The sequence below is a fragment of the Schistocerca gregaria genome, chromosome 9 (genome assembly GCF_023897955.1).
Source record: "Schistocerca gregaria isolate iqSchGreg1 chromosome 9, iqSchGreg1.2, whole genome shotgun sequence".
Lineage (NCBI taxonomy): Eukaryota > Metazoa > Arthropoda > Insecta > Orthoptera > Acrididae > Schistocerca > Schistocerca gregaria.
Genome location: NC_064928.1, coordinates 50627868 through 50639429, shown reverse-complemented (window position 1 = coordinate 50639429; position 11562 = coordinate 50627868). Strand labels below are relative to the sequence as shown.

The 11562-nt window shown below is 48.7% G+C and overlaps 3 non-coding genes across 3 annotated transcripts; all 3 read left to right on the top strand.

Moving 5' to 3' along the window:
- The first annotated feature begins 299 nt into the window (after positions 1–299).
- Trnaa-ggc (transfer RNA alanine (anticodon GGC)) lies at positions 300–375 on the top strand. The gene has a single exon. It is a non-coding gene; the product is annotated as a tRNA-Ala (tRNA).
- A 9492-nt stretch (positions 376–9867) lies between these two features.
- Positions 9868–9943, top strand: Trnaa-ggc (transfer RNA alanine (anticodon GGC)). The gene has a single exon. It is a non-coding gene; the product is annotated as a tRNA-Ala (tRNA).
- A 1514-nt stretch (positions 9944–11457) lies between these two features.
- Trnaa-ggc (transfer RNA alanine (anticodon GGC)) lies at positions 11458–11533 on the top strand. Its single transcript has one exon. It is a non-coding gene; the product is annotated as a tRNA-Ala (tRNA).
- Positions 11534–11562: the final 29 nt, after the last annotated feature.

Genomic DNA, 11562 nt, shown 5'->3' with positions numbered 1-11562 from the left:
TGGCATGAATAATGGAGTGCACAATGGGGCTCGAGATGTGTTTGTTACCTCAGGTGCTGTATGATTGTCGTCAAGGAGTGAAAACGGAGCAATTTGTGACGGCTCTTTCAATTTAAGACGTTAAAAACAGACGGAATTTTCATTTGTAATACCAGAGCATCGAAACTACTTGGTACTTTTGTGTATATGAACGGGTCCGCGCCTTTGTACTCTGCTCCCTTCACCGCTACAAACCAACCAACCATCGTGTCCGTGCGCATCTGAGTCGCAAAGAATGGGGAATAGCGCAGTTTGCTCGTGCATGGGGCGTAGCTCAGTTGGTAGAGCGTTCGCTTGGCATGTGAAAGGTCCAGTGTTCAAACCGCGGCGCCTGCATTTTTTGTTGTCAGTGCATGGTAAGTGTTGGTCGCGGCGAACCTAAAGGCACGCAAGATGTTGCAAAGCCAGCGTCACAGACTGATATGATGTATACTGACGTAAGGAAAGCAAGATGTAAGTGTGGGGACCGGCTGTTATCGAGGTGTCATCGAGTGCAGATCTGTCTTAGGTATCGCGGCTTAACCTCATTGAAGTCTAGAGGGTGGACAACACGTTGGTCTTACTCAGAGCGGTGTCCGAATTCTATTTTCGACGTTATACGTGCCACTTTCATTGTGGCCAACTACGATTCGATACAGAATGCACGAAACCTGAAAGACACCCTAACGGATACATAGAGAGTAGTGTTTGTCTGCTGAATAATGGGAGTGCAAGGGTCTGTGTCGTCTGTATGGCTGTATGTAGCACCATTAGTCTTCGGGGGGGCGGGCGTAGCTCAGATGGTAGAGCGCTCGCTTAGTATGCGAGAGGAACTGGGATCAATACCCAGTGCTTCCAGATGGTAGAGCGCTCGCTTAGTATGCGAGAGGAACTGGGATCAATACCCAGTGCTTCCAGAATTTTTAACACACCTACATGCGCACCTTGCCATGCAAGTGGAATAATTCACAACCAGCAGATGTGTCTAGGAAGATACAAGCGAATGATTAGCATCCACAATTGACAAGCGTGCTGTTATTAGTGCGCAGGAAGCACTCTCCTCCCACGCCTACACTTAATTTAGAAACAGTACAAGTGTTCCTGTAAGATTCTCAAGCCTATGTCGGAAAGATCTGCCTTGCGCTGAGCTCACGTAAATTCCACTGCACATTCCTATTCTTTGCATGCAGTCAGCTGCTACTGGTGTTGTTAGTTGTGACTGTTGATAACAGATGCCGTAGCAATCAATTCATGGAGTGAGTTGTATGTTTTGCGGTAGTCTGTCTCTGACAAGCAAGCACAGGTGACATAGGTGCGAACACAGGAAGCTTGCAGACCCTCGCTGCCTGCAGACACCGAGCAGCCACACTAGGAGGGCGGCCTAAGCCGTAGGCGAAATGTGCTCATTCGCTTTGGCGCGACGTCGAACTATAAATAATGCTGTCACTAGCGTGAGCGTTGCGTGAGCGTCGTGGAAAGTCGGAAAAGTCGGCTGCGAGGGTGAGTGCCAAGTTTGGGGAGCGTTTCGTAGTATGCGCAGTGCAATGGAGACGCGGAAACTTATTGTGGCCCAGTGTTTTGCAGTTGGACGACAAGATTGGTACACAGTAGTAAAGAGCGAGGCACTGAGTTGGCATGAATAATGGAGTGCACAATGGGGCTCGAGATGTGTTTGTTACCTCAGGTGCTGTATGATTGTCGTCAAGGAGTGAAAACGGAGCAATTTGTGACGGCTCTTTCAATTTAAGACGTTAAAAACAGACGGAATTTTCATTTGTAATACCAGAGCATCGAAACTACTTGGTACTTTTGTGTATATGAACGGGTCCGCGCCTTTGTACTCTGCTCCCTTCACCGCTACAAACCAACCAACCATCGTGTCCGTGCGCATCTGAGTCGCAAAGAATGGGGAATAGCGCAGTTTGCTCGTGCATGCGGCGTAGCTCAGTTGGTAGAGCGTTCGCTTGGCATGTGAAAGGTCCAGTGTTCAAGCCGCGGCGCCTACATTTTTTGTTTTCAGTGCATGGTAAGTGTTGGTCGCGGCGAACCTAAAGGCACGCAAGATGTTGCAAAGCCAGCGTCACAGACTGATATGATGTATACTGACGTAAGGAGAGCAAGATGTAAGTGTGGGGACCGGCTGTTATCGAGGTGTCATCGAGTGCAGATCTGTCTTAGGTATCGCGGCTTAACCTCATTGAAGTCTAGAGGGTGGACAACACGTTGGTCTTATTCAGAGCGGTGTCCGAATTCTATATTCGACGTTATACGTGCCACTTTCATTGTGGCCAACTACGATTCGATACAGAATGCACGAAACCTGAAAGACACCCTAACGGATACATAGAGAGTAGTGTTTGTCTGCTGAATAATGGGAGTGCAAGGGTCTGTGTCGTCTATATGGCTGTATGTAGCACCATTAGTCTTCGGAGGGGCGGGCGTAGCTCAGATGGTAGAGCGCTCGCTTAGTATGCGAGAGGAACTGGGATCAATACCCAGTGCCTCCAGAATTTTTAACACACCTACATGCGCACCTTGCCATGCAAGTGGAATAATTCACAACCAGCAGATGTGTCTAGGAAGATACAAGCGAATGATTAGCATCCACAATTGACAAGCGTGCTGTTATTAGTGCGCAGGAAGCACCCTCCTCCCACGCCTACACTTAATTTAGAAACAGTACAAGTGTTCCTGTAAGATTCTCAAGCCTATATCGGAAAGATCTGCCTTGCGCTGAGTTCACGTAAATTCCACTGCACATTCCTATTCTTTGCATGCAGTCAGCTGCTACTGGTGTTGTTAGTTGTGACTGCTGATAACAGATGCCGTAGCAATCAATTCATGGAGTGAGTTGTATGTTTTGCGGTAGTCTGTCTCTGACAAGCAAGCACAGGTGACATAGGTGCGAACACAGGAAGCTTGCAGACCCTCGCTGCCTGCAGACACCGAGCAGCCACACTAGGAGGGCGGCCTAAGCCGTAGGCGAAATGTGCTCATTCGCTTTGGCGCGACATCGAACTATAAATAATGCTGTCACTAGCGTGAGCGTTGCGTAAGCGTCGTGGAAAGTCGGAAAAGTCGGCTGCGAGGGTGAGTGCCAAGTTTGGGGAGCGTTTCGTAGTATGCGCAGTGCAATGGAGACGCGGAAACTTATTGTGGCCCAGTGTTTTGCAGTTGGACGACAAGATTGGTACACAGTAGTAAAGAGCGAGGCACTGAGTTGGCATGAATAATGGAGTGCACAATGGGGCTCGAGATGTGTTTGTTACCTCAGGTGCTGTATGATTGTCGTCAAGGAGTGAAAACGGAGCAATTTGTGACGGCTCTTTCAATTTAAGACGTTAAAAACAGACGGAATTTTCATTTGTAATACCAGAGCATCGAAACTACTTGGTACTTTTGTGTATATGAACGGGTCCGCGCCTTTGTACTCTGCTCCCTTCACCGCTACAAACCAACCAACCATCGTGTCCGTGCGCATCTGAGTCGCAAAGAATGGGGAATAGCGCAGTTTGCTCGTGCATGGGGCGTAGCTCATTTGGTAGAGCGTTCGCTTGGCATGTGAAAGGTCCAGTGTTCAAACGGCGGCGCCTGCATTTTTTGTTGTCAGTGCATGGTAAGTGTTGGTCGCGGCGAACCTAAAGGCACGCAAGATGTTGCAAAGCCAGCGTCACAGACTGATATGATGTATACTGACGTAAGGAGAGCAAGATGTAAGTGTGGGGACCGGCTGTTATTGAGGTGTCATCGAGTGCAGATCTGTCTTAGGTATCGCGGCTTAACCTCATTGAAGTCTAGAGGGTGGACAACACGTTGGTCTTACTCAGAGCGGTGTCCGAATTCTATTTTCGACGTTATACGTGCCACTTTCATTGTGGCCAACTACGATTCGATACAGAATGCACGAAACCTGAAAGACACCCTAACGGATACATAGAGAGTAGTGTTTGTCTGCTGAATAATGGGAGTGCAAGGGTCTGTGTCGTCTGTATGGCTGTATGTAGCACCATTAGTCTTCCGGGGGGGCGGGCGTAGCTCAGATGGTAGAGCGCTCGCTTAGTATGCGAGAGGAACTGGGATCAATACCCAGTGCTTCCAGAATTTTTAACACACCTACATGCGCACCTTGCCATGCAAGTGGAATAATTCACAACCAGCAGATGTGTCTAGGAAGATACAAGCGAATGATTAGCATCCACAATTGACAAGCGTGCTGTTATTAGTGCGCAGGAAGCACTCTCCTCCCACGCCTACACTTAATTTAGAAACAGTACAAGTGTTCCTGTAAGATTCTCAAGCCTATGTCGGAAAGATCTGCCTTGCGCTGAGTTCACGTAAATTCCACTGCACATTCCTATTCTTTGCATGCAGTCAGCTGCTACTGGTGTTGTTAGTTGTGACTGTTGATAACAGATGCCGTAGCAATCAATTCATGGAGTGAGTTGTATGTTTTGCGGTAGTCTGTCTCTGACAAGCAAGCACAGGTGACATAGGTGCGAACACAGGAAGCTTGCAGACCCTCGCTGCCTGCAGACACCGAGCAGCCACACTAGGAGGGCGGCCTAAGCCGTAGGCGAAATGTGCTCATTCGCTTTGGCGCGACGTCGAACTATAAATAATGCTGTCACTAGCGTGAGCGTCGTGGAAAGTCGGAAAAGTCGGCTGCGAGGGTGAGTGCCAAGTTTGGGGAGCGTTTCGTAGTATGCGCAGTGCAATGGAGATGCGGAAACTTATTGTGGCCCAGTGTTTTGCAGTTGGACGACAAGATTGGTACACAGTAGTAAAGAGCGAGGCACTGAGTTGGCATGAATAATGGAGTGCACAATGGGGCTCGAGATGTGTTTGTTACCTCAGGTGCTGTATGATTGTCGTCAAGGAGTGAAAACGGAGCAATTTGTGACGGCTCTTTCAATTTAAGACGTTAAAAACAGACGGAATTTTCATTTGTAATACCAGAGCATCGAAACTACTTGGTACTTTTGTGTATATGAACGGGTCCGCGCCTTTGTACTCTGCTCCCTTCACCGCTACAAACCAACCAACCATCGTGTCCGTGCGCATCTGACTCGCAAAGAATGGGGAATAGCGCAGTTTGCTCGTGCATGGGGCGTAGCTCAGTTGGTAGAGCGTTCGCTTGGCATGTGAAAGGTCCAGTGTTCAAGCCGCGGCGCCTACATTTTTTGTTGTCAGTGCATGGTAAGTGTTGGTCGCGGCGAACCTAAAGGCACGCAAGATGTTGCAAAGCCAGCGTCACAGACTGATATGATGTATACTGACGTAAGGAGAGCAAGATGTAAGTGTGGGGACCGGCTGTTATCGAGGTGTCATCGAGTGCAGATCTGTCTTAGGTATCGCGGCTTAACCTCATTGAAGTCTAGAGGGTGGACAACACGTTGGTCTTACTCACAGCGGTGTCCGAATTCTATTATCGACGTTATACGTGCCACTTTCATTGTGGCCAACTACGATTCGATACATAATGCACGAAACCTGAAAGACACCCTAACGGATACATAGAGAGTATTGTTTGTCTGCTGAATAATGGGAGTGCAAGGGTCTGTGTCGTCTATATGGCTGTATGTAGCACCATTAGCCTTCGGGGGGGCGGGCGTAGCTCAGATGGTAGAGCGCTCGCTTAGTATGCGAGAGGAACTGGGATCAATACCCAGTGCCTCCAGAATTTTTAACACACCTACATGCGCACCTTGCCATGCAAGTGGAATAATTCACAACCAGCAGATGTGTCTAGGAAGATACAAGCGAATGATTAGCATCCACAATTGACAAGCGTGCTGTTATTAGTGCGCAGGAAGCACCCTCCTCCCACGCCTACACTTAATTTAGAAACAGTACAAGTGTTCCTGTAAGATTCTCAAGCCTATATCGGAAAGATCTGCCTTGCGCTGAGTTCACGTAAATTCCACTGCACATTCCTATTCTTTGCATGCAGTCAGCTGCTACTGGTGTTGTTAGTTGTGACTGCTGATAACAGATGCCGTAGCAATCAATTCATGGAGTGAGTTGTATGTTTTGCGGTAGTCTGTCTCTGACAAGCAAGCACAGGTGACATAGGTGCGAACACAGGAAGCTTGCAGACCCTCGCTGCCTGCAGACACCGAGCAGCCACACTAGGAGGGCGGCCTAAGCCGTAGGCGAAATGTGCTCATTCGCTTTGGCGCGACATCGAACTATAAATAATGCTGTCACTAGCGTGAGCGTTGCGTAAGCGTCGTGGAAAGTCGGAAAAGTCGGCTGCGAGGGTGAGTGCCAAGTTTGGGGAGCGTTTCGTAGTATGCGCAGTGCAATGGAGACGCGGAAACTTATTGTGGCCCAGTGTTTTGCAGTTGGACGACAAGATTGGTACACAGTAGTAAAGAGCGAGGCACTGAGTTGGCATGAATAATGGAGTGCACAATGGGGCTCGAGATGTGTTTGTTACCTCAGGTGCTGTATGATTGTCGTCAAGGAGTGAAAACGGAGCAATTTGTGACGGCTCTTTCAATTTAAGACGTTAAAAACAGACGGAATTTTCATTTGTAATACCAGAGCATCGAAACTACTTGGTACTTTTGTGTATATGAACGGGTCCGCGCCTTTGTACTCTGCTCCCTTCACCGCTACAAACCAACCAACCATCGTGTCCGTGCGCATCTGAGTCGCAAAGAATGGGGAATAGCGCAGTTTGCTCGTGCATGGGGCGTAGCTCATTTGGTAGAGCGTTCGCTTGGCATGTGGAAGGTCCAGTGTTCAAACGGCGGCGCCTGCATTTTTTGTTGTCAGTGCATGGTAAGTGTTGGTCGCGGCGAACCTAAAGGCACGCAAGATGTTGCAAAGCCAGCGTCACAGACTGATATGATGTATACTGACGTAAGGAGAGCAAGATGTAAGTGTGGGGACCGGCTGTTATTGAGGTGTCATCGACTGCAGATCTGTCTTAGGTATCGCGGCTTAACCTCATTGAAGTCTAGAGGGTGGACAACACGTTGGTCTTACTCAGAGCGGTGTCCGAATTCTATTTTCGACGTTATACGTGCCACTTTCATTGTGGCCAACTACGATTCGATACAGAATGCACGAAACCTGAAAGACACCCTAACGGATACATAGAGAGTAGTGTTTGTCTGCTGAATAATGGGAGTGCAAGGGTCTGTGTCGTCTGTATGGCTGTATGTAGCACCATTAGTCTTCCGGGGGGGCGGGCGTAGCTCAGATGGTAGAGCGCTCGCTTAGTATGCGAGAGGAACTGGGATCAATACCCAGTGCTTCCAGAATTTTTAACACACCTACATGCGCACCTTGCCATGCAAGTGGAATAATTCACAACCAGCAGATGTGTCTAGGAAGATACAAGCGAATGATTAGCATCCACAATTGACAAGCGTGCTGTTATTAGTGCGCAGGAAGCACTCTCCTCCCACGCCTACACTTAATTTAGAAACAGTACAAGTGTTCCTGTAAGATTCTCAAGCCTATGTCGGAAAGATCTGCCTTGCGCTGAGTTCACGTAAATTCCACTGCACATTCCTATTCTTTGCATGCAGTCAGCTGCTACTGGTGTTGTTAGTTGTGACTGCTGATAACAGATGCCGTAGCAATCAATTCATGGAGTGAGTTGTATGTTTTGCGGTAGTCTGTCTCTGACAAGCAAGCACAGGTGACATAGGTGCGAACACAGGAAGCTTGCAGACCCTCGCTGCCTGCAGACACCGAGCAGCCACACTAGGAGGGCGGCCTAAGCCGTAGGCGAAATGTGCTCATTCGCTTTGGCGCGACGTCGAACTATAAATAATGCTGTCACTAGCGTGAGCGTCGTGGAAAGTCGGAAAAGTCGGCTGCGAGGGTGAGTGCCAAGTTTGGGGAGCGTTTCGTAGTATGCGCAGTGCAATGGAGATGCGGAAACTTATTGTGGCCCAGTGTTTTGCAGTTGGACGACAAGATTGGTACACAGTAGTAAAGAGCGAGGCACTGAGTTGGCATGAATAATGGAGTGCACAATGGGGCTCGAGATGTGTTTGTTACCTCAGGTGCTGTATGATTGTCGTCAAGGAGTGAAAACGGAGCAATTTGTGACGGCTCTTTCAATTTAAGACGTTAAAAACAGACGGAATTTTCATTTGTAATACCAGAGCATCGAAACTACTTGGTACTTTTGTGTATATGAACGGGTCCGCGCCTTTGTACTCTGCTCCCTTCACCGCTACAAACCAACCAACCATCGTGTCCGTGCGCATCTGACTCGCAAAGAATGGGGAATAGCGCAGTTTGCTCATGCATGGGGCGTAGCTCAGTTGGTAGAGCGTTCGCTTGGCATGTGAAAGGTCCAGTGTTCAAGCCGCGGCGCCTACATTTTTTGTTGTCAGTGCATGGTAAGTGTTGGTCGCGGCGAACCTAAAGGCACGCAAGATGTTGCAAAGCCAGCGTCACAGACTGATATGATGTATACTGACGTAAGGAGAGCAAGATGTAAGTGTGGGGACCGGCTGTTATCGAGGTGTCATCGAGTGCAGATCTGTCTTAGGTATCGCGGCTTAACCTCATTGAAGTCTAGAGGGTGGACAACACGTTGGTCTTACTCACAGCGGTGTCCGAATTCTATTATCGACGTTATACGTGCCACTTTCATTGTGGCCAACTACGATTCGATACATAATGCACGAAACCTGAAAGACACCCTAACGGATACATAGAGAGTATTGTTTGTCTGCTGAATAATGGGAGTGCAAGGGTCTGTGTCGTCTATATGGCTGTATGTAGCACCATTAGCCTTCGGGGGGGCGGGCGTAGCTCAGATGGTAGAGCGCTCGCTTAGTATGCGAGAGGAACTGGGATCAATACCCAGTGCCTCCAGAATTTTTAACACACCTACATGCGCACCTTGCCATGCAAGTGGAATAATTCACAACCAGCAGATGTGTCTAGGAAGATACAAGCGAATGATTAGCATCCACAATTGACAAGCGTGCTGTTATTAGTGCGCAGGAAGCACCCTCCTCCCACGCCTACACTTAATTTAGAAACAGTACAAGTGTTCCTGTAAGATTCTCAAGCCTATGTCGGAAAGATCTGCCTTGCGCTGAGTTCACGTAAATTCCACTGCACATTCCTATTCTTTGCATGCAGTCAGCTGCTACTGGTGTTGTTAGTTGTGACTGCTGATAACAGATGCCGTAGCAATCAATTCATGGAGTGAGTTGTATGTTTTGCGGTAGTCTGTCTCTGACAAGCAAGCACAGGTGACATAGGTGCGAACACAGGAAGCTTGCAGACCCTCGCTGCCTGCAGACACCGAGCAGCCACACTAGGAGGGCGGCCTAAGCCGTAGGCGAAATGTGCTCATTCGCTTTGGCGCGACGTCGAACTATAAATAATGCTGTCACTAGCGTGAGCGTCGTGGAAAGTCGGAAAAGTCGGCTGCGAGGGTGAGTGCCAAGTTTGGGGAGCGTTTCGTAGTATGCGCAGTGCAATGGAGACGCGGAAACTTATTGTGGCCCAGTGTTTTGCAGTTGGACGACAAGATTGGTACACAGTAGTAAAGAGCGAGGCACTGAGTTGGCATGAATAATGGAGTGCACAATGGGGCTCGAGATGTGTTTTTTACCTCAGGTGCTGTATGATTGTCGTCAAGGAGTGAAAACGGAGCAATTTGTGACGGCTCTTTCAATTTAAGACGTTAAAAACAGACGGAATTTTCATTTGTAATAACAGAGCATCGAAACTACTTGGTACTTTTGTGTATATGAACGGGTCCGCGCCTTTGTACTCTGCTCCCTTCACCGCTACAAACCAACCAACCATCGTGTCCGTGCGCATCTGAGTCGCAAAGAATGGGGAATAGCGCAGTTTGCTCGTGCATGGGGCGTAGCTCAGTTGGTAGAGCGTTCGCTTGGCATGTGAAAGGTCCAGTGTTCAAACCGCGGCGCCTGCATTTTTTGTTGTCAGTGCATGGTAAGTGTTGGTCGCGGCGAACCTAAAGGCACGCAAGATGTTGCAAAGCCAGCGTCACAGACTGATATGATGTATACTGACGTAAGGAGAGCAAGATGTAAGTGTGGGGACCGGCTGTTATCGAGGTGTCATCGAGTGCAGATCTGTCTTAGGTATCGCGGCTTAACCTCATTGAAGTCTAGAGGGTGGACAACACGTTGGTCTTACTCAGAGCGGTGTCCGAATTCTATTTTCGACGTTATACGTGCCACTTTCATTGTGGCCAACTACGATTCGATACAGAATGCACGAAACCTGAAAGACACCCTAACGGATACATAGAGAGTAGTGTTTGTCTGCTGAATAATGGGAGTGCAAGGGTCTGTGTCGTCTGTATGGCTGTATGTAGCACCATTAGTCTCCGGGGGGGCGGGCGTAGCTCAGATGGTAGAGCGCTCGCTTAGTATGCGAGAGGAACTGGGATCAATACCCAGTGCTTCCAGAATTTTTAACACACCTACATGCGCACCTTGCCATGCAAGTGGAATAATTCACAACCAGCAGATGTGTCTAGGAAGATACAAGCGAATGATTAGCATCCACAATTGACAAGCGTGCTGTTATTAGTGCGCAGGAAGCACTCTCCTCCCACGCCTACACTTAATTTAGAAACAGTACAAGTGTTCCTGTAAGATTCTCAAGCCTATGTCGGAAAGATCTGCCTTGCGCTGAGTTCACGTAAATTCCACTGCACATTCCTATTCTTTGCATGCAGTCAGCTGCTACTGGTGTTGTTAGTTGTGACTGCTGATAACAGATGCCGTAGCAATCAATTCATGGAGTGAGTTGTATGTTTTGCGGTAGTCTGTCTCTGACAAGCAAGCACAGGTGACATAGGTGCGAACACAGGAAGCTTGCAGACCCTCGCTGCCTGCAGACACCGAGCAGCCACACTAGGAGGGCGGCCTAAGCCGTAGGCGAAATGTGCTCATTCGCTTTGGCGCGACGTCGAACTATAAATAATGCTGTCACTAGCGTGAGCGTTGCGTGAGCGTCGTGGAAAGTCGGAAAAGTCGGCTGTGAGGGTGAGTGCCAAGTTTGGGGAGCGTTTCGTAGTATGCGCAGTGCAATGGAGACGCGGAAACTTATTGTGGCCCAGTGTTTTGCAGTTGGACGACAAGATTGGTACACAGTAGTAAAGAGCGAGGCACTGAGTTGGCATGAATAATGGAGTGCACAATGGGGCTCGAGATGTGTTTGTTACCTCAGGTGCTGTATGATTGTCGTCAAGGAGTGAAAACGGAGCAATTTGTGACGGCTCTTTCAATTTAAGACGTTAAAAACAGACGGAATTTTCATTTGTAATACCAGAGCATCGAAACTACTTGGTACTTTTGTGTATATGAACGGGTCCGCGCCTTTGTACTCTGCTCCCTTCACCGCTACAAACCAACCAACCATCGTGTCCGTGCGCATCTGAGTCGCAAAGAATGGGGAATAGCGCAGTTTGCTCGTGCATGGGGCGTAGCTCAGTTGGTAGAGCGTTCGCTTGGCATGTGAAAGGTCCAGTGTTCAAGCCGCGGCGCCTGCACTTTTTGTTGTCAGTGCATGGTAAGTGTT